The sequence below is a fragment of the Lithobates pipiens genome, unplaced genomic scaffold (genome assembly GCF_037356315.1).
Source record: "Lithobates pipiens isolate NorthernLeopardFrog02 unplaced genomic scaffold, aLitPip1_a1.2 Scaffold_19, whole genome shotgun sequence".
NCBI classification, from domain to species: domain Eukaryota; kingdom Metazoa; phylum Chordata; class Amphibia; order Anura; family Ranidae; genus Lithobates; species Lithobates pipiens.
In genome coordinates, this window is record NW_027507764.1 from 443,179,781 (window position 1) to 443,198,563 (window position 18,783).

Genomic DNA, 18,783 nt, shown 5'->3' on the forward strand with positions numbered 1-18,783 from the left:
CATAATTCTCACTGTGTGGATGAGAACACTTTGAGTCTTGTTGACACCATGGTCACTTCACAACACACTTTTTTTCACACCTGCCTCTAGGGCCGAGCCTTTTGGCTAGGACCAGCCATTGTATTGCACAATGGCTACTTTCACTTCTCCCACTTCCTTCTCCCCACTTTCTATTTATTTACCCCTGTGTTCGTCACTTTTTTGTACTTTTTTTTGTTTTTTTATACGTTTGTCACAGTGTGATTAGTAGGGTGTGGGTCCTCAGGCTTATCCTGACAGTCATGCGTGGGAGTGGACATGGCCTTCTGGCTTGGTTCGCCCTTTCTCATGGGGTCTCCCTTTCGGGGGAGCCCCACCGAGTACTGAGGTGGGTCTGTTTCGGCAGACCCTCCAGAGAAAGGAGTCTGTCTAGTTTCGAACAGATGGGCTAAGTGAGTACCGCAGTCCCCATCTGGAGCCTAATGCACCAGGGGATCAGGGTAAGGTCCTTCCTAGGTATGACCGTGTAACACCCTTTGCATGTTTTGTGTCACTCTTTATGTGTGTGCACTTTTTTGGCACCAGGTGGAGTTTTTGGGTGTGTATTACACGCCACTGGCTTTTCAAGAAAAAAAAATGAAAAATTGACTTGGATTATTAACCACTTGCCGACCGCCTAACGCCGATCTACGTCATCAGAATGGCACGGGCAGGCATAAGCACGTAGATGTACGTGTTTTGCCTCCCGCGGGTCGGGGGCCCGATCGGGCCCCCGCCCGGTGCCTGCGGCGGTCGGTTTTCGTTCGGGAGCGATCCCGGACGAGGGGACGGCCATTCATTCATGGCCACCCCCTCGCGATCGCTCCCGACGAATGGAAATCCCCGGTGACATCACTTCCTCTCCTGTAATGTAAACACAGGAGAGGAAGTGATGTATTCTCTCCTCCGTGTCGGTATTTTTCGTTCCGACACGGAGGAGAGCGGATCAGTGAGTTGCACCAACACATCCCACACACAGTAGAACATGCCAGGCACACTCACACCCCCCCTTTACCCCCCGATCACCCCCCCAATTACCCCTGCCCCCCAGTCACAGTGACACCAATGTCATTTTTTTTTTTTTTTTTTTTTTTTTGCATTGGTGTCATTTGTGACTGTAATAACTGTTAGGGCAGTTAGGGTTAGCCCCCTTTAGTTCTAATGTACCCCCCTAACCCCCCCAATAAAGGTTTAACCCCGTGATCACCCCCCGTCGCCAGTGTCACTAAGGCTGGGTTCACATTGCAGCGGTTTATGAGAACGAATGTGATTCGCACCGCACTGCAGTGCAAATCACATCCGATCTCTGTGCGATTCGAGTTCAGCCATTCGCCGCACCCGCCGCACCCGCCACACCCGCCGCACCCGCCGCAAATTCGCACGGGACCCTTTTTTTGGCCCGCAGCAGAATCGGATCGCATGGGTGTTCACACCATGCGATCCGAGTTTGCAGATCGCACTGCGATATGCGAACTGATCTGGGGGTGTCAGTAACATTTCACTGACACTCCCAGCAGTTCGCATAGGGCAGTGTGAACTGCCGCCGGGAGGCATGCGATGCGGGAACCCGCCGCGGATTCGCGGCGTTTCCGCATCGCTCCAGTGTGAACCCAGCCTAATAAGCGATCATTTTTCTGATCGCCGTATTAGTGTCACAGGTGACGCTAGTTAGGCAGGTAGGTATTTAGGTTCGCCGCAGCTTTTTATAGCGCTAGGGACCCCCATATACTACCGCATAAAGCCCCCTGATTGCCCCCTAGTTAACCCTTTCACCAGTGATCACCATATAACTGTTACAGGTGACGCTGGTTGGTTAGTTATTTTTTTATAGTTTCAGGGCACCCGCCATTTATTACCTAATAAAGGTTTAACCCCCTGATCACCCGGCAGGTGTCATTTGTGACTAATAACTGTTAGGGCAGTTAGGGTTAGCCCCCTTTAGTTCTAAGGTACCCCCCTAACCCCCCCAATAAAGGTTTAACCCCGTGATCACCCCCCGTCGCCAGTGTCACTAAGGCTGGGTTCACATTGCAGCGGTTTATGAGAACGGATGTGATTCGCACCGCACTGCAGTGCAAATCACATCCGATCTCTGTGCGATTCGAGTTCAGCTATACAGATAGTATGGCTGAATTCGTGTCGCACCCGCCGCACCCGCCGCAAACTCGCACGGGACCCTTTTTTTGGTCCGCAGCAGAATCGGATCGCATGGGTGTTCACACCATGCGATCCAAGTTTGCAGATCGCACTGCGATATGCGAACTGATCTGGGGGTGTCATTAACATTTCACTGACACTCCCAGCAGTTCGCATAGGGCAGTGTGAACTGCCGCCGGGAGGCATGCGATGCGGGAACCCGCCGCGCATTCGTGGCGTTCCCGCATCGCTCCAGTGTGAACCCAGCCTAATAAGCGATCGTTTTTCTGATCGCTGTATTAGTGTCACAGGTGACGCTAGTTAGGCAGGTAGGTATTTAGGTTCGCCGCAGCTTTTTATAGCGCCAGGGACCCCCATATACTACCGCATAAAGCCCCCTGATTGCCCCCTAGTTAACCCTTTCACCAGTGATCACCATATAACTGTTACAGGTGACGCTGGTTGGTTAGTTATTTTTTTATAGTTTCAGGGCACCCGCCATTTATTACCTAGTCTCACTAGTGTACCCCTAAATTTAGGGGTGTCTACTTTCTAAAATGGGGTCATTTGGGGGGGGGGGGGTTTGTGCCATCTTGGCATTTTATGGCCTTCAAAACTGTAACGCCCTTAGAAAGCCTGAAGGCGGTGCTTGGTTTTTGGGGCCCCGTACGCGGCTAGGCTCCCAAAAAGTCCCACATATGTGGTATCCCCGTACTCAGGAGAAGCAGCAGAATTTATTTTGGGGTGTCATTTCACATATGCCCATGGCATGCGTGAGCAATATATCATTTAGTGACAACTTTGTGAAAAAAAAAAAAAGTTTGTAATTTTCCCGCAACTTGTGGCAAAATATAAAATATTCCATGGACTCAACATGCCTCTCAGCAAATAGCTTGGGGTGTCTACTTTCTAAAATGGGGTCATTTGTGGGGGTTTTGTGCCATCTTGGCATTTTATGGCCTTCAAAACTGTAATAGGTAGTGAGAAGTGAACTCAAAAAATTACGCCCTTAGAAAGCCTGAAGGCGGTGCTTGGTTTTCGGGGCCCCGTACGCGGCTAGGCTCCCAAAAAGTCCCACATATGTGGTATCCCCGTACTCAGGAGAAGCAGCAGAATTTATTTTGGGGTGTCATTTCACATATGCCCATGGCATGCATGAGCAATATATCATTTAGTGACAACTTTGTGAAAAAAAAAAAAAAAAAAAAAAGTTTGTAATTTTCCCGCAACTTGTGGCAAAATATAAAATATTCCATGGACTCAACATGCCTCTCAGCAAATAGCTTGGGGTGTCTACTTTCTAAAATGGGGTCATTTGTGGGGGTTTTGTGCCATCTTGGCATTTTATGGCCTTCAAAACTGTAATAGGTAGTGAGGCGTGAAATCAAAAATTTACGCCCTTAGAAAGCCTGAAGGCGGTGCTTGGTTTTCGGGGCCCTGTACGCGGCTAGGCTCCCAAAAAGTCCCACATATGTGGTATCCCCGTACTCAGGAGAAGCAGCAGAATTTATTTTGGGGTGTCATTTCACATACGCCCATAGCATGTGTGAGCAATATATCATTTAGTGACAACTTTGTGTAAAAAAAAAAAAAAAATTTTTTTTTTGTCATTATTCAATCGCTTGAGGCAAAAAAATAAAATATTCAATGGGCTCAACATGCCTCTTATCAATTTCCTTAGGGGGTCTACTTTCCAAAATGGGGTCATTTGGGGGGGTTTTGTACTGCCCTGTCATTTTAGCACCTCAAGAAATGAGATAGGCAGTCGTAAACTAAAAGCTGCGTAAATTCCAGAAAACGTACCTTAGTTTGTAGATGTGACAACTTTTGCGCAAACCAATAAATATACAATTATTGACTTTTTTTTTACCAAAGACATGTGGCTGAATACATTTTGTCCTAAATGTATGACTAAAATTGAGTTTATTGGATTTTTCTAATAACAAAAAGTAGAAAATATCATTTTTTTTCAAAATTTGCGGTCTTTTTACGTTTATATCGCAAAAAATAAAAATCGCAGAGGCAATCAAATACCATCAAAAGAAAGCTCTATTTGTGGGAAGAAAAGGACGCAAATTTTGTTTGGGTACAACATTGCATGACCGCGCAATTACCAGTTAAAGCAGCGCAGTGCCAAAGTGTAAAAAGACCTCTGGTCATTTACCAGCAAAATGGTCCGGTCTGAAAGTGGTTAAAGTGGAAAGGCAGAAAGTTTTTACCTTAATGCATTAAGGTAAAAAACCTTCTGGGTGCAGCTCCCCCCAGCCCCCCCAATACTCACCTAAAACCCCATCTTGATCCAGTGATGTGCATAAGAGCAGCGGCTCTCTCGGGTCTCTCTCTCCTCATTGGCTCACACTGCTGCTGTCAATCACAGCTGGTGAGACAATGAGGATACAGTGAAGCAAAGCTGTGCTATGTTTGTGAATGGACTCAAGCAAGTCTGCTGTGTACACATGGGAATCTGGAGAACCTTTGATCAGGTCAGACATTCAAGCCCTCAACTAAACAAATGTCTAGTAGTAAATCCATTTGCCAGTTCAGCCCCGCTTAGCCATGACACTAAAGGCTAATCTGGATTTCCTTTATGAATTATTTAATAAAATATTCACAATTCTAGAGAAAATAGTAACATTATTGCCATCTTTATGGTAAAACAGGATGGCAAGAAAATTCATATGCTGAATAATAATTCTTTAATAAATGCAACAACTATAGTTAACTAGACAAATAAATAACACATTCTGTATGTAAATATGCCTGCATAATTAGTAGAAACGTATTATTAACATTACCCTTTATTACATGCATTTTCATAATATGTTAGTTTTTATTTTCATATCATGTTTAACATTCACATCAGTTCCTTCCTGATGAATGACCAACAGAGAATAACACAGACAACAGGAGAACAAATTTTGCTATGCACAGTACTGAACCAAGACTTAAGCAAAGCTAAGCAGTGCAACCAACCACTGTGTCATCACCGCACACCATAAGCACAAGTTTGCTCTTTAACATTAATCTTTTCTTGTAGATGTCATTGACTGTAATTTTGACATCTTTATAGACACATTTGTTCTAAATTGTTACAAAACCAAATGCCAAATTTAGAATTGTCATGATATATATGTATAATATATATATATATATATATATATATATATATATAACATTTTAAAGTTCAAAAAATCAAGTTGATCAAGCAAAGAGTACATTTTTTTACAGTAGATACTGTGCTGTATTTTTTTTTCTAAATTTCCGATGTGGCCGTTGTTTTATAACTTATGTGAAGCTGAATGATGTTTTAATATCAGAATATCAGTGTCCATCTCTTTTGACCTTGAGCAGATTACTTTGCATACTGTGTTCAAAGAAATTACATTATAATCTTTATAGGCAGTTGTACATGGAAAACATTTGCCAAAATATTAAAATGCATACTTATGAAGTCTGCAAAACTAAAAGTAATCACAATTCATAAATCTTCTAAGCACATGAAATTCAAATATATATTAATATATAACTACCACACAGTTGACGTATTATATATATATATATAAATATATATATATATATATTATCTCACAAAAGTGAGTAGACCCCTCACATTCTTGTAAATATTTTATTATATCTTTTCATGTGACAACACTGAAGAAATTAAACTTTGCTACAATGTAAAGTAGTGAGTGTACAGCTTGTATGACAGTGTAAATTTGCTGTCCCCTCAAAATAATACAACAGGCAGCCATTAATGTCTAAACCTCTGGCAACAAAGTAGAGTATACCCCTAACTGAAAATGTCCAAATTGGGCCCGATTAGCCATTTTCCCTCCCAGGTGTTATGGGACTCATTAGTGTCTCAGATGGGAATGAGGAGCAGGTGTGTTAAATTTGGTGTTATTGCTCTCACTCTCTCATACTGGTCACTGGAAGTTCAAAATGCCAGCTCATGGCAAAGAACTCTCTGAGGATCTGAAAAAAGAATTGTTGCTCTACAGAAAGATGGCTTAAGCTATAAGAAGATTGCCAAGACCCTAAAACTGAGCTACAGCATGGTGGCCAAGACCATACAGCGGTTTAACAGGACAGGTTCCACTCAGAACAGGCCTTGCCATGTTCGATCAAAGAATTTGAGTGCACATGCTCAGAGTCATATTCAGAGGTTGTCTTTGGGAAATAGATACATGAGTGCTGCCATCATTGCTGCAGAGGTTGAAGGGGGGGGGGGGGGGGTCAGCCTGTCAGTGCTTCGAATATACACTGCACACTGCATCAAATTGGTCTGCATGGCTGTCATCCCAGAAGGAAGGCTCTTCTAAAGATGATGCACAAGAAAGCCCACAAACAGTTTACTGAAGACAAGCAGACTAAGGACATGGATTACTGGAACCATGTCCTGTGGTCTGATGAGAACAAGACAAACTTATTTGGTTTAGATGGTGTCAAGCATGTATGGCGGCAACCAGGTGAGGAGTACAAAGACAAGTGAGTCTTGCCTACAGTCAAGCATGGCGGTGGGAGTATCATGGTCTGGGGCTGCATGAGTGCTTCCGGCACTGGGCAGCTACAATTCATTGAATGCCAGCATGTACTGTAACATACTGAAGCAAAGCATGATCCCCTCCCTTCAGAGACTGGGCCGCAGGGCAGTATTCCAACATAGTAACGACCCCAAACACATCTCCAAGACAACCACTGCCTTGCTAAAGAAGCTGAGGGTAAAGTTGATGGACTGGCCAAGCATGTCTCCAGACCTAAACTGTATTGAACAATTGTGGGGCATCCTCATATAGAAGATGGAGGAATACAAGGTCTCTAACATCCACCAGCTCCTTAATGTCGTCATGGAGGAGTGGAAGAGGACTCCAGTGGCAACCTGTGAAGCTCTGGTAAACTCAAGAGAGTTAGGGCAGTTCTTGAAAATAATGGTGGCCACACAAAATATTGTCACTTTGGGCCCAATTTGGAAATGTTCACTTAGGGGTGTACTCACTTTTGTTGCCAGCAGTTTAGACATTAATAGATGTGTGTTGAGTTATTTTCAGGGGACAGCAATTTTACACTGTTATACAAGCTGTACACTCACTACTTTACATGGTAGCAAAGTGTCATTTCTTCAGTGTTGTCACATGAAAAGATATAATAAAATACTTAGAAAAAATGTGAGGGGTGTACTTACTTTTGTGAGCTACTGTGTATAGATTATATATATATATATATATATATATATATATATATATATATACACACAGCCTTCACATTTTCCACTCGCCTACTCGCATTCTGCTGAATGGGAGCTGTTCTCCCAGCGATTGCCCCCGGGGGAAGAGAGAGTGGAGGAGAGATGAGCTGGCTGGATCACAGAGCGGGGATTACCCACTATAACAGCTTACATTTGAATTACCGTCCGCTTATGGTCATGCACAGCCCCGCCTCCTGACCAGGTGCCTGTGACAGTGAGAACACATCCCAGGATTGGAGTGGTGTTCTGTCTGTCACAGGCTAGGGGTCAGGAGGCGGAGCTGTGTTTGAGCATGAGCGGATGACAATTCAAATGTAAGCTGTTACTGCAGGCAATCTCCGCTCTGTGATGAGCTGGCTACCCTCTCTATTCCTCTGGACAGGTCATGCTGCAATCTTGGGCACAGGCGAGGCTGGAATTATGGGCACAGGTCACACTGCAATGATTGGCACAGGTGAGGCTGCATTGGTGGACACTGGTCACACTGCAATGATGGGCACAGGTAACGCTGCAATGATGGGCACAGGTAACGCTGCAATGATGGGCACAGGTCATGCTGCAATGATGGGCACCGATCACGCTGTAATGATGGGCACTGGTGAGGCTGAATTTGTAGGCACTGGTCACATTGCAATGATGGGCACAGGCGAGGCTGCATTGGTGGGCACTGATCATGCTGAATTGATGGGCAAAAGTCACACTGCAATGATGGGCATAGGTCATGCTGCATTAGTGGGCACTGGTCATGATGCATTGATTGGCACTGGTCCCGCTGCATAGATGGCCACAGATGAGGCACAGGTCAGGCTGCATTGATGGGCACAGGTGAAGATGCATTGATGGGCATAGGTGAGGATGCGTTGATGGGCACTGGTAAGGCTGCACTGATGGGCAGTAAGTTGGTGTTCGTGTTTATTTTTGTAACTTAACTCTGCATAAAACATTTAAGTGGCATTACATGAGATCATTTAGGAGGGCGTATTTAGGGGTAGAATTAGGGGCGGGGCAGGATAGGGGTTGGGTGGGGCAACTGGTGGCGAGTAACCCTTAAGGCTTGGCTAGTAGTTCAGGACTTGAAATTTTGAGCCCTATGTCTATATATATATATATATATATATATATATATATATATATATATATGTTGTACATGACCAAAGATCACAATATAATAGTCAACAGTGTGATTATTTTGAAGAAATGTTATCATATATTTTATGTATGGGAGTTTTGCAGAACTTGAGATCTTAAGAAATAATGGGAATAGATTGTTTAGGGTAATTATACAATATTCCTTTTAATGCTTCAAACTGGTAGTAGATTGGTGCAAAATTGTAGCACAGCTGTGCAACAATTTCTTCCTGTGCAGAATGAGAATAGTTATTTGTAGACCTCAAAAGACCAGTGTCTGTTGATAATGTAGAAATCAATATAGATAACATGACATTTGCCATCACTGCATCATAAAACATTAAAGAGGAGATCACTGGTATGCCCTGACTAGTGGATATGCATGTCATTTAAAGGGAGGATTGCCCAAGGGTCACTGTTTATGAGCATTCTCAGAAGGATGAGTTCACTGAATCTGTAACACCATGATTTCTTTCTCTGTATTGTACTCTACCCAAGCATCTTCCCTTAATTGAGGGAACATATGTAGGCTAATGAATGCTTTTTAACTTATCCAGTTCCCGACCAGCACACGCTGATGTACGTCGGCAGAATGGCACGCACTGGCCGGGACCTCCATGAGTCTGGACGCGGGTCCCACAGACTCGATCGCCGAGGGGATACCTGCGATCCCCTCACGGAGAGGAAGAACGGGGAGAAGCTAATGTAAACAAGCATCTCCTCGTTCTGCCTAGTGACAATGTCACTGATCTCTGCTCCCTGTGATCTGGAGCAGAGATCAGTGACGTGTCACACATAGCCACGCCCCTCCACAATTCGAAACACTCCCTAGGACATACTTAACCCTTACACTGCCCCCTAGTGGTTAACCCCTTCACTGCCAGTGTCATTTACACAGGAATCAGTGCATTTGTATAGCACCGATTGCTGTATACATGACAACGGTCCCAAAAATGTGACAACAATGTCTGATGTGTCTGCCGTAATGTCGCAGTCACAATAAAAATTGCTGATCACCACCATTACTAGTAAAAAATAAATAAATAAAAATGCCATAAAACTATCTCCTATTTTGTAAACGCTATAACTTTTGCGCAAACCAATCAATATACGCTTATTGTGATTTTTTTTGTACCAAAAATATGTAGAAGACTACGTATCGGGCTAAACTGAGGAAAAAAATGTTTTTTTTAATATATTTGTAGGTGATGTTTATTATAGCAAAATGTAAAAAATACTGAGTTTTTTTTTCAAAATTGGCACTCTTTTTTTGTTTATAGCGCAAAAAAATAAAAAAGGCAGGAATGATCAAATACCACCAAAAGAAAGCTCTATTTGTGGCAAAAAAGGGGCGTCAATTTTGTTTGGGAGCCACATCGCACGACTGCGCAATTGTCAGTTAAAGCAACGCAGTGCCAAATCGCAAAAAAAAAGTGCTCTGGTCTTTGGACAGCAAAATGGTCCGGGGCTTAAGTGGTTATAGAAGAGAAAGGTATACCTTTTATAACAAGGTAAAGACTAAACATAAAGTAAATCATATATACTGTATATTTAGATACAATAGTTATGAAAATGTTATAAACCATGTATAACCCTTTATACTGTATAAAACAAAGCTGAAAAAAGCTGAACGTACATGCCACTATACTGGACTTTTGTATTTAAAATATAGGTTTTTCCAATAGCACACACAGCATTTATTTATTTTTTGTGTGTTTGCAGTAAGAAATGCCTGGCTTATTTGGGAAACATCAATTCATACACTAATTTCAAGTTGTAATGCAATATTGCCTTTGATCTCTTTTGTATATAATGCGGTGCTCAACTTTAACCTTGTAAATGATTGAAAAGTCATTATAAAGCATTATGTATAAAGACAACAGAACACAGCTAAGCAGTCATGTCCATAACAGAGCTCTTAATAACTGTGCCGTAAACTTCTGTCAGTATTATGGACACTTTTTTTCTTATAAATATATTACTAGACAGATAAGGCTGAAATTTGCTACTTCAGTTGTGACCCTCATGTCATTAAGTGACAAAGCATAAGATTGTCATCATGAAGAAAAGCATTGAATACACTTCCCTTTTAAACTTTGTAGCTAAACAATCTTTTAATTGGGCAGAAATGTGTATTCAGAAAATAGTATACACTAAATCCATTATGTCAGATGTAACAATTGCACTTCCTTTTATAATCTCTTTCAACCTCGCCAACGTGATGTCTTTTTGAACTTTTTGAAGTTGAAAATGTAAATGTCTCGTGCCCTGTCAGTTACACTTAACTAACAAAACAACAAAAACAATCATTTGTATTCTTATTAAAATTCTAAAGTATCATTTTTTTTACAGCTGGCTTTGTTCATTTTCATACTTTGTCTTTCTTTTTAAAATACAACTCTTACACTGTTTATATCTGCATAAGCTCTTGCTTTGTCCCTTTCCTCTGCATATATTAGTAGTTTGTGCACTAAAGCAATCTTATCAATACAAAAAAAAAAAAAGAAAAAACGCATATGAAGTCTTTGAAATGTCTTGAGTAAACCTTTAACTTTGCAAATGTAGACAGAAAAGAGCCCCCTTATGGATGAGAAGTAAAGATGTGCTGAAATGGAAATTATGTTACACTTACATACTATACTTTGTTAATGGTCCACGTCACATGTTTACCATATACACTATATTGTCAGACGTATTAAGACACAAGTTTAATGGCATCCCAGACTTAGCCCTTGTACACACGGTCGGAGATTCTGACAACCAAATCCATCAGAGTAATTACGACGGATTAATTCCGGAAGAGGTCCGGAAGTGATGTTGCATACACACGGTCGGACTAAGTTGTCGGAAAATCCGATTGTACATAACGTGATGACGTTATTTTGTTACGACGGGACTACGTTCAGGCTAGTAGCCAATAGCTTTGGTCTAGGAATTTGATCTGAGCATGCGTGGCACTTTGTCCATCGGAGTAGGCTACACATGATTGGAGTATGTCCGATAGGAGCATTTTGTCGGAAAATTTTCTTGGCAAGTTGGAAAAATTGGTCCGTCGGATACTCCGGCAGAAAAAGTCTGATGCAGACCACACACAGTCGGAATATCCGTCAAAACGGTCCCATAGGACACATAGGACACATTCCGACCGTGTGTACAAGGGCTAAAAGGTTTAGGAGTGCATCTATGGCAGTGTTTGACCATTCTTCCAGAAGCGCATTTGTGAGGTCAGGCACTGATGTGGACAAGAAAGCCTGACTCACAGTCTCCGCTCTAATTCTTCCCAAAGGTCTTCTATTGGGTGCAAGCCAGTCAAGTTCCTCCATCCCAAACTCGCTCAACTATGTCTTTTTTGACCTTGCACTGGTCTATATCATTTGATGGAAGGGGGATTATGATGTGGTGTTGTTTTTCACCAGACTTGCCCCTTAGTTCCAGTGAAGAGAACTCTTAAGGCGTCAGCATACCAAGACATTTTGGATAATTTCATGCTCCCAACTTTGTGGGAACAGTTTAGGGATGGCCCCTTCCTGTTCCAACATGACTGCTCGCCAGTGCACAAAGCAAGGTCCATAAAGACATAAATGAGCGTGTTTTAGGTGAGTGAACTTGACTGGCCTGCACAGAGTCCTGACTTCAACCCGATAGAACATCTTTAGGATGAATTAGAGCAGAGACTGTGAGCCAGGCCTTCTTGTCCAACATCAGTGCCTGACCTCACAAATGCACTTCTGGAAGAATGGTCAAAGATTCCCATAGTCACACTCCTAAACCTCATGGACAGCCTACCCACAAGAGTTGAAGCTGTTATAGCTGCAAAGAAGGTTCAACTCAATATTAAACTATACAGACTAATGCCTCGTACACATAATTGGATTTTCCAACAACAAAACCGTGGAATTTTGTTTGAAGGGTGTTGGCTCAAACTTGTCTTGCATACACACAGTCATACAAATGTTGGCCAACAATTACGAACGTAGTGACGTACTGGACATACTAAGTAGTTTTTCAGCTTTTTGGAGCCACACTTTGGGCTCCTTCTGCTAATTTTGTGTTATTGGAAGTTTGGTGAGTGTAGATTCATGCTTTTCAGTTAGTTTCTGAACGGTCATTCGTCAACCAGACATGTTGCGGAATCAGAGGAGATAACGTGTTATTTATTATTGGCGTTTATTGCTTTGCTATTATTTTTTTGGTTGAATAATGATTTGATTTGGTATATTTTCTATATTTTTGGATGCATAGAATGCACTTTTTGGTTAAGTTCTATTGGCAGATAGCATGTCTAATTTTATTTGTTTTATTTTTTTAATGCTAATCAAAAAAATTGTGTAGAATAATACTTGGCTATGTGTTTTACTTCAAATGACAGTTTGGGAGTAGGCAGATACATAAAAAAAAAATACAATGTAAAATTGAAAAGGGACACCAACATAGTTGTATCTTTGATCTTATAAACTAGGGGATAATGGTGTTGTGGTAACTTGCACAAAAAAACAAAACAAAAAAAAAACCATAATAATATTATTCTTGATATCACTAGAAAAAAAAAGCCTTTAAAAATTATTTTGCAATAACTCCATCAGTATCACCAGTAGGGATGAGCTTCGTGTTCGAGTCGAACGTACGTTCGACTCGAACATTGGCTGTTCGGCCGTTCGGCGAATTCCGAACGTTTGGGCCGTTCGCGTCAAAATTCGAGTGACGCGCGCGGACCACAATGCACTGCGGTGGCGCAGTGCATTGCTGCCCCATGATTGGCCAAGCATGCACTGTGACCCCGCATGCTTGGCCAATCGCAGCGCCGGCAGCGAGGAGAGCCATGATTGGCCACAGGCATCCTGCCTGTGGCCAATCATAGCTCAGGCTGTGTAGTGCACGCCCCACACTATATAAGGCCGCCTTTGAGGCGGCCTCGTGTAGTGTGTTAGTTAGCATCTGAAGCAGTGGGTGTTCTGTGTACCTTCAACACAGTTACACACCAATCGTTTTTGGCTGATTTCCTATCTTGCTGCTGTGTAGTGGTTGTTGTCTGTGCCCTGACTGCAGTATACACCACTATATTCACCTCACCTATATAGCTAGTGATCTAGCTTTAACCACTTAACAACTGCCCATTGCCGATTAACGGCTTCAGGGCGGTTGTTTAACTCTGAGAGGCCGTTAATTAACGGCCTCCCAGAATTCTGCTCTCGCGCGCCCCCTGGGGCGCGCACTCGAGAGCATCCGTGACCGCCGGGTCCACAGGACCCGGCGCATCACGGATCACGGTAAACGGCCGCTCATAGCGGCCGTTTACCACGTGATCGCTCCATCAAATGACGGAGTGATCACTTGTAAACAAACCGGCGTCATGTTATGACGCCGGTTCCTCCCTCCCCTCTCTGTACCGATCGGTACAGCGCAGGGGAAAGAGATCGGTGTCAGCAGCGATGTGTGCTGCATCTGCAGTGCCCACATCACTGCTCACCGAATTTAACCCCTCAATTCCCTGCCAATACTCTGCAATACCAGTGCATACTCTGCAGTACCCTGCCATTACTCTGCAGTACCCTGCCATTACTCTGCAGTACCCCGCCATTACTCTGCAGTGCAGTACCCTGCCATTACTCTGCAGTACCCTGCCATTACTCTGCAGTAACCCCCATTACTCTGCAGTACCCTGCCATTACTCTGCAGTACCCCCCATTACTCTGCAGTACCCTGCCATTACTCTGCAGTACCCCCCATTACTCTGTAGTAACCCCCATTACTCTGCAGTAACCCCCATTACTCTGCAGTACCCCCCAATACTCTGCAGTACCCGCCATTACTCTGCAGTACCCGCCATTACTCTGCAGTACCCCCAATACTCTGCAGTACCCTGCCATTACTCTGTAGTACCCCCCAATACTCTGCAGTACCCTGCTATTACTCTGTAGTACCCCGCCAATACCCCGCCAATACTCTGTAATACCCTGCCATAAATTGCCATACCCAGCCATACTCGGAGATACCCAGCCATACTCGGTGATACCCTGAAATACCCAGCCATAGACGCCCCCCACCCCTCACCGCCCTCCGGTGCTTCTACCAACTCGCCAGTACGATCAAAGCCAGAATCTTTTTTTTATTTTTTATTTCAGGCTTCCCAGCCTAGAGGTGAGATGTGGGGTCATATTGACCCCCCAGATTTCACTGTAAAGAGGACCTGTCACCCCATATTCCTATTACAAGGGATGTTTACATTTCTTGTAATAGGAATAAAAGTGATCAAAAATATATTTTTGGGGAAAAAAATGTCAAACTAAAATAAATAAAGTAAAATGAACAATAAAAAAATAAAATAAAAATTAAAGCGCCCATGTCCCCATGTGCTCGCATGTGCCACACATGTGAGGTATCGCCGAGAATGTTAGAGCGAGAGCAATAATTCTAGTCCTAGACCTCCTCTGCAACTCAAAAAATGTAACCAGTAAAAAAAAAATTTAAAGCGTCGCCTATGGGGATTTTTTAAGTAGCGACGTTTGGCGCCATTCCACGGGCATGTGCAATTTTGAAGAGTGACATGTTTGATATCTATTTACTCAGCATAACTTCATCTTTCACTTTATGCAAACATTGGGCTAACTTTACTGTTTTGTTTGTTTGTTTTTTAAGCACAAAACAGTTTTTTCCCCCAAAAAAACGCGTTTGAAAAATTGCTGTGCAAATACCGTGTGAGATAAAAATTTGCAACGACCACCATTGTATTCTCCAGGGTCTTTGCTCAAAAAAAAAATATATATATAATGTTTTGGGGTTCTCTGTAATTTTCTAGCAAATAAATGATGATTTTTACATGTAGGAGAGAAATGTCAGAATTGGCCTGGGTGCTCCAGAACGCCTGATGGCGCTCCCTGCATGTTGGGCCTCTGTATGTGGCCACGCTGTGTAAAAGTCTCACACATGTGGTATCGCCGTACTCGGGAGTAATAGCAGAATGTGTTTTGGGGTGTAATTTGTGGTATGCATATGCTGTGTGTGAGAAATAACCTGATAATATGACAATTTTGTGAAAAAAAAAAAAAAGGAAATAGGCCGTCAGTACTTCAGGTGTGATCAATTTTCAGATATTGGCACCATAGCTTGTGGACTCTATAACTTTCACAAAGACCAAATAATATCCACCAATTTGTACTTATTTTTACCAAAGATATGTAGTAGTATGAATTTTGGCCAAAATTTATGAAGAAAAAATGACTAATCTGCTAAATTTTATAACAGAAACGAAGAAAAATTCATTTTTTCGCAGAATTTTCGGTCTTTTTTCTTTTATAGCACAAAAAATAAAAAACTGAGAGGTGATTAAATACCACCAAAAGAAAGCTCTATTTGTGTGAAAAAAGGACAAACATTTCCTATAGGTCCAGTGTTGCATGACTGAGTAATTGTCATTCAAAATGTGAGGGCACCGAAAGCTGAAAATTTGTCTGGTTATTAAGGGTGTTTAAGTGCCCAGTGGTCAAGTGGTTAATAATAGAGCTTGCAGTCAGTAGTGTTAGGAGATAGTGCGTGCTGTCTGCGTGCTCTGTACCCAGTACATACCGCTATAATATAGGGCAGGCCCCTACTTTCAAACATCCAACTTACAAACATCTTCTACTTGCAAACGCAAGGAGACAGCAGCAAGTGAGATGAAAAAAGATGGACGAAAAAACAAATTATACAGGGGTGATAACCCTTCCCTATGTTTTCCAAAAAGCTTAAAAATCGTTTTTTTGACTGGAGCTACACTTTAAAAATGTACCGGTTGAAAATGACAAACAGATTCAACTTAACACAACAAACCTACACAGTCCCTGTCTTGTTTGCACCGCCTGTATACTGCTGTTCTGAGTATATAGGGCCTGGGGGCCACACGCATTTCCTTTTTTTAATATGGGTACGGGGTTCCCCTTAATATGCGTACAAGACCCAAATAGGCTGGTAATGGGCAGGGAGGGCTACCCATGCGATGTTTCTCAATGATTTTCAACCATATTGCAGGAACCAGATATAACATTAAAACCGCAAGCAGTTTTAAATGGTGTTATTTCCGTTTAATGTCATTTTGTGCAGGGACTGTTCTAAACACGGGAAACACGTGGCACTTCACAGGCATACTACAGACACCCCCCAGGCACCATATTTAAAGGAATATTTCACCTTTTTTTTTTCACTTTAATCGTCATTAAAATCAGTGCTCCCGCCAAAACGGCAGTTTTTAAAAGTTTTTTTTGCAGTGACCCATGTCCCCTGAGGCAGGAGGCAGGTCCCCAAACCCTTTTTAGGACACTATCTTGCATATTAGCCGTTAAAATTAGCACTTTCCATTTCGAACGTTCGAGTCCCATAGACTTCAATGGGGTTCTAACGTTCGTACTGAACGCGGGGGTCGTTCGCAAGTTCTGGTGCGAACCGAACCGGGGGGTGTTCGGCTCATACCTAATCACCAGCAAAGCAGCTTCATTATTATCCCATTAAAGAAGAAAGAGAATTGTGCACTGCATTTGGAGATTTCATAATTTTCAACGTCACAAATGTTAAAGAGGAAGTAAACCCTGATGAGTTTACTTCCTCTTTCATTCCCTGCAAAGGTAAAGCATAATGGACTACTATGCATCGCATAGTAGTCCATTATGTATCACTTACCTGACACAGGAGCCAGCGATGTCACCGCTGTCCCCTGTAGTCTGGCGCATACATGTTGTCGGTGGGATCTCGCAGCTTCGCCACTGTCATTCAGCGAAGCCGTCACTCCCGCGCATGCGCACGGGAGCCGACACGCGCGGCAGCTCCATTCTTGGAAATGCCGCGCTCAGTGCGCCTGCGCGCCGCTGTCTATGGCGCATGCGCCGTAGACAGCGGTGCCTGTCTTCGGGCAAATATCTCCTAAACCGTATAGGTTTAGGAGATATTTCTTGGACCTACAGGTAAGCCTTAATCTAGGCTTACCTGTAGGTCAAAGTGTGTTATAAGGGTTTGCAACCACTTTAATTGTCCATTACAAACGCTAGTTTACAAGATCGACTGCTTCTGCTTCCGAGAATACGTGTTTCTACTTTGGACTTTTATCTGATGGACTTGTGTACACACGATCGGAAAGTCCAACAACACACATTTGTTGGCAGAAAAGTTGAGAGCATGCAATCCAACATTTGTTGGTGAAAGTCCAACAACAAATGTCCGATGGAGCATACACATGGTTGGACTTACCGCCAACAAGCTCACATCCAACATTTCCCCGTCATTTCCCCCGATCATGTGTGCACAGCATTAGTCTGGGATTCCTTTAAAGTTTGTGTGCTTATAAAGGCAGGTGCCATAATACTTTTGACAATATAGTGTACATACATACATACAGGGGTATAGACTGGATTTTGCTTTGCATTTTGACTAACCAAACTAGACTTCTGGTTTCTTGTCATTTATAAGAAATAAATAAGAGAGTTTAAATTACAAAGTTAATGTTCACTTAGCTTAGTGAACAAATTGAAGCTCCCAGTAATGTAAAATCTTTTTTTTTTTTCTCTTGCACATGTTTGTTTATTCAAAACTGAACTTTGCCTTTTCTTAACTTCAGCTTCTTGGCTAATTTTGGAAGCCCACACACGTACCCCTCTTTTAAATGGACCTTATCGAGTTCTGTTGCTGGTATTCTGGTGAAGTCTAATTGTGTGTTCATAGTTCTGCAAGCCAAGTAGACCCTCTGAAACCTAATTATGCACACCCTTACTCTTTTATGGAGAATGTAATAATCCCCCCGCTTTACCACTCCCTCAGTCTACAGGAAACATTACATACAACGACAAATAGATTTGAAGGATGGATACCACACACCACAGAAGAGCTAAAAGGAGGCCGCAGTGCCACCCAGACACCAGAAAACCCCTATGGGCGTGAAACAAGGCCACATGATCCATGTCCATGGAAACTGAGGACATACCGCTAAGACAAGGGAAGCTTTTTTTTTTTTCAGGTGAATATTCCAACACAGAATTTATTTTCTAAATATCTGAGGTTATATATTTTATGCAGAAAATATTACTAAACAGAGATTCTTAAAAAAAGAGAGAAAGAATAGAAAGGAATTACATACACAATACTAAGGGGACATGTAGTTATCAGTGCAAACATTCAATTAGCAATACAGTATTGTAAAAATAAATTTGGTTAAGGGGTAAGTTCTCCAACACTGATATCAGCTTTGATTATAGGACACAGAGATGGCTGGCAGATTGACTTCTTGTATCTCTTAG

General features: G+C 42.5%; 1 protein-coding gene across 7 annotated transcripts in view; it reads right to left on the minus strand.

The window, feature by feature from the left end:
• Window positions 1-18,783, minus strand: part of ST18 (ST18 C2H2C-type zinc finger transcription factor) — a 322,431-nt gene that overhangs the window by 282,771 nt on the left and 20,877 nt on the right. The gene's annotated exons all lie outside the window — the stretch shown is intronic.